Consider the following 4,667-nt stretch of genomic DNA (forward strand, 5'->3'; position numbering starts at 1 on the left):
CCAGGCCCAACAAGGCCCAGACCGAACTAGGCCCAGCCCAACGAGGCCCAAACCCAACTAGGCCTAGGCCCAACTAGGCCCAGGCTCAACTAGGCCCAGGCCCAACCAAGCCCAGCCCCAACTAGGCCCAGGCCCAATGAGGCCCAGACCCAACTCGGCCCAGGCCCAACTAGGCCCAGACCCAACTAGGCCCAGACCCAACTAGGTCCAGACCCAACTAGGCCCAGACCCAACGATGCCCAGGCTCAACGAGGACCAGGCCCAACTAGGACCAGACCAAACTACGCCCAGGCCCAATGAGGCCCAGGCCCAACGAGGACCAGGGCCAACTAGGACCAGGGCCAACGAGGGCCAGGCCCAACTAGGCCCAGCCCAATGAGGCCCAGACCCAACTAGGCCCAGACCCAACTAGGCCCAGGCCCAATGAGGCCCAGGCCCAACGAGGACCAGGGCCAACTAGGACCAGGGCCAACGAGGGCCAGGCCCAACTAGGCCCAGCCCAACGAAGCCCAGACCCAACGAGGCCCAGCCCAACGAGGCCCAGACCCAACTAGGCCCAGACCCAACTAGGCCCAGGCCCAACGAGGCCCAGGCTCAACTAGGCCCAGACCCAACTAGGCCCAGGCCCAACGAGACCCAGGCTCAACTAGGCCCAGACCCAACTAGGCCCAGGCTCAACGAGGACCAGGTGCAACTAGGTCCAGGCGAAACAAGGACCAGGGCCCACTAGGCCCAGGCCCAATGAGGACCAGGGCCAACGAGGGCCAGCCCCAACTAGGCCCAGGCTCAACGAGGTCCAGACCCAACTAGACCCAGGCCCAACTAGGCCCAGGCTCAACTAGGCCCAGGGCCAACGAGGCACAAGCCCAATGAGGACCAGGCCCGACAACGACCAGGCCCAACAAGGCCCCGGCCCAAGTGGGCCCAGGCCCAACTAGGACCTGGCACGACGAGGCCCAGGCCCTACTAGGCCCAGACCCAACAAGGCACAAGCCCAACGAGGACCAGGCCCAACTAGGCCCAGGCCCTATTAGGCCCAGGCCCAATGAGGCCCAGGCCCAATTAGGCCCAGACCCAACAAGGCCCAGACCCAACTAGGCCCAGATCAGCAATGGTGAGGGCCTGAAGGCAAAAGGGGGCGTGAACAGGGAACTGAAGACATCGCAGGCTCATTCTCACGTCGGAGACGATGACTAAAAATGGATTACGCTGTAGATAAAAGCTGTATTATAATAAGTTAAAATAAAAATGTTGTGCATTGTTCCAGGCAGGAGAGAGGCGCGATTTTGTTCAGTGTTAAAAACTCATCAAACATTAAACAATCGACACAGTGAAATGTCCTCAATAGGTCAAGGGACAGACACGTGGACGTCCCCTGGGTTAGGGAGGGGGGTGTGAATCAGCCCGGGTTCCTGCCCCCCATCCCTGTCCACTCACCCCTGCTGGGAAATTCTGTGGGTGGTTGTAGTGACCAGGTGATGCCTCACTTAGTCGAATATATCAGTGATGGTGTCAATGGTTCAGCCCGTGTGTTAACCCTCCCGATAGCTCGATCGATGTGAACTCTCTGAACTGGGAGAGGTTTTCCAGACTATAGCATTCCCATGGATACTCTACCTGACCAAGTATTCTGGGAGAGGAAGGGAGACATGGCACAGTCCGATCCCATTCACCTCCCCTTCTGACTGCGTACCGGACCTGCACCACCGCTGACTACCTCCACCTCCTCATCACCGCCCGGTCACTCCCATCCCGGCTCCTCAGCTCCTGACACCCTCCTCCCTACCTCCATTTCCTCTGTAACCTCCTCCAGCCCCTACACCCCTCCCTATCCCTGTAACCTCCTCCAGCCCCTACACCCCTCCCTATCTCTGTAACCTCCTCCAGCCCTACACCCCTTCCTATCTCTGTAACCTCCTCCAGCCCCAAACCCCTCCCTATCTCTGTAACCTCCTCCAATCCCTTCATCCCTCCCTATCTCTGTAACCTCCTCCAATCCCTTCATCCCTCCCTATCTCTGTAACCTCCTCCAGCCCCTACACCCCTCCCTATCTCTGTAACCTCCTCCAGCCCCTACACACCTCCCTATCTCTGTAACCTCCTCCAGACCCTACACCCCTCCCTATCTCTGTAACCTCCTCCAGTCCCTACACCCCTCCCTATCTCTGTAACCTCCTCCAGCCCCTACACCCCTCCCTATCTCTGTAACCTCCTCCAGCCCCTACATCCCCTCCCTATCTCTGTAACCTCCTCCAGCCCTTACATCCCTCCCTATCTCTGTAACCTCGTATGGGCTGGAGGAGGTTACAGAGATAGGGAGGATTGTAGGATCTGGAAGAGGTTACAGAGATAGGGTTGTAGGGATTGGAGGAGGTTACAGAGATAGGGAGGGGTGTAGGGGCTGGAGGAGGTTACAGAGATAGGGAGGGGTGTAGGGGCTGGAGGAGGTTACAGAGATAGGGAGGGGTGTAGGGTCTGGAGGAGGTTACAGAGATAGGGAGGGGTGTAGGGGCTGGAGGAGGTTACAGAGATAGGGAGGGTGTAGGGGCTGGAGGAGGTTACAGAGATAGGGAGGGGTGTAGGGGCTGGAGGAGGTTACAGAGATAGGGAGGGGTGGTAGGTGTAGGGGCTGGAGGAGGTTACAGAGATAGGGAGAGGTGTAGGGACTGGAGGAGGTTACAGAGATAGGGAGGGGTGTAGGAGCTGGAGGAGGTTACAGAGATAGGGAGGGGTGTAGGGGCTGGAGGAGGTTACAGAGATAGGGAGGGTTGTAGGGGCTGGAGGAGGTTACAGAGATAGGGAGGGTTGTAGGGGCTGGAGGAGGTTACAGAGATAGGGAGGGGTGTAGGGGGCTGGAGGAGGTTACAGAGATAGGGAGGTTGTCGGGGCTGGAGGAGGTTACAGAGATAGGGAGGTTGTCGGGGCTGGAGGAGGTTACAGAGATAGGGAGGTTGTCGGGGCTGGAGGAGGTTACAGAGATAGGGAGGTTGTCGGGGCTGGAGGAGGTTACAGAGATAGGGAGGTTGTCGGGGCTGGAGGAGACAGGGTGGGAGACTCCTGGTCTCTCCCGGGAGTCTGGTAAGGTGCTGAATCTTTGGGGATCTGGGGGCCGGGGGAGGGTTGAGATGCTCTTACACCCTATAACCAGCTGCTCATTGACCAATTGCTGGTTAAACGAGACACAGATTGGGTTAATGAGAGAGGCTGGAGAAGGGCAGAGGGAGAGAGGGAGAGACAGAGACAGAGAGAGAGACACACGGAGCTGGAAAATTCCTGCATCTCCCTCCGCCCCATTGCCGAAATCCAGCAGGGCTTTCCGAAGAGCTTCTCCGGGACCACAGGCTGACCCGCCTGGTCCAGGACAAGCCTCGCTGCGCATGGAGACCGGGAGCAGACACACTGGGAGTCCAGAGGGATCTGCAGGTATAATTGCACCCATTAAACCCCAGAGGCCTCCCCCTCCACGACCTTAATCTCTCCTAATGCCTCCCTTTTAGGCTAAGGGGCTCCCCTCCTTTATAAACCGGGAGATGGGCCGGGCTGACTAGGGAACTGCTTGTTACTGTCCCGGAGCCCGGGGACCAGCAACTCACCCACTCCATCAGGGACGGGGAAAAGCAGCAAACTATCAGGCTGGCCCTCTCCCTCCTCCACTCTCCTCTCACACTCCCTCTATCTCCCTCCCTCTCTCTCTCTGTCACATTCTGTCCGTCTCTGTCTCCCTCTCACTGTCTGTCTCTCTCTGTCTCATTCCCTCGGTCTCTCTCTCTCCATGTCACGTTCTCTCTCTCTCTCTCTCTCTCTCTCTCCATGTCACGTTCTCTCTCTCCCTCTATCCATGTCACATTCTCTCTCTCTCTCTCTCCATGTCACGTTCTCTCTCTCCCTCTATCCATGTCACATTCTATCTCTCTCCCTCTCCCCATGTCACATTCTATCTCTCTCTCTATCTCTCCATGTCACATTCTCTCTCTCTCTCTCTCTCTCTCTCTCCCATGTCACATTCGCTCTCTCTCTCTCCATGTCACATTCTCTCTCTCTCTCTCCAGTCATTCTCTCTCTCCCTGTCACAATCTCCTCTCTCTCTCTCTCTCTCTTCCATGTCACATTCTCTCTCTCTCTCCATGTCCTCTCTCTCTCTCATGTCACATTCTCTCTCTCTCTCTCTCTCTCTCTCCATGTCACATTCTCTCTCTCTCTCTCCCATGTCACATTCTCTCTCTCTCTCTCTCTCTCTCTCTCCATGTCACATTCTCTCTCTCTCTCCATGTCACATTCTCTCTCTCTCTCCATGTCACATTCTCTCTATCTCCTCTCTCCATGTCACATTCTCTCTCTCTCTCTCCATGTCACATTCTCTCTCTCTCTCTCTCCATGTCACATTCTCTCTCTCTCTCTCTCTCCATGTCACATTCTCTCTCTCTCTCTCTCTCCATGTCACATTCTCTCTCTCTCTCTCTCTCCATGTCACATTCTCTCTCTCTCTCTCTCCATGTCACATTCTCTCTCTCTCTCTCCATGTCACATTCTCTCTCTCTCTCTCCATGTCACATTCTCTCTCTCTCTCTCTCCATGTCACATTCTCTCTCTCTCTCTCCCATGTCACATTCTCTCTCTCTCTCTCTCTCACCATGTCACATTCTCTCTCTCTCTCTCTCGGGGCATTC

General features: G+C 56.4%; 1 long non-coding RNA gene across 1 annotated transcript in view; it reads left to right on the forward strand.

The window, feature by feature from the left end:
• LOC144677580 (uncharacterized) overlaps nucleotides 1-1,268 on the forward strand; it is a 6,959-nt gene extending 5,691 nt beyond the window's left edge. The window contains exon 4 of the long non-coding RNA XR_013575762.1: nucleotides 1-1,268. This exon is cut by the window's left edge and continues 1,006 nt beyond it. This is a non-coding gene — a long non-coding RNA (uncharacterized LOC144677580).
• Nucleotides 1,269-4,667: the final 3,399 nt, after the last annotated feature.

The sequence above is a fragment of the Cetorhinus maximus genome, unplaced genomic scaffold (genome assembly GCF_964194155.1).
Source record: "Cetorhinus maximus unplaced genomic scaffold, sCetMax3.hap1.1 HAP1_SCAFFOLD_2705, whole genome shotgun sequence".
NCBI lineage: Eukaryota > Metazoa > Chordata > Chondrichthyes > Lamniformes > Cetorhinidae > Cetorhinus > Cetorhinus maximus.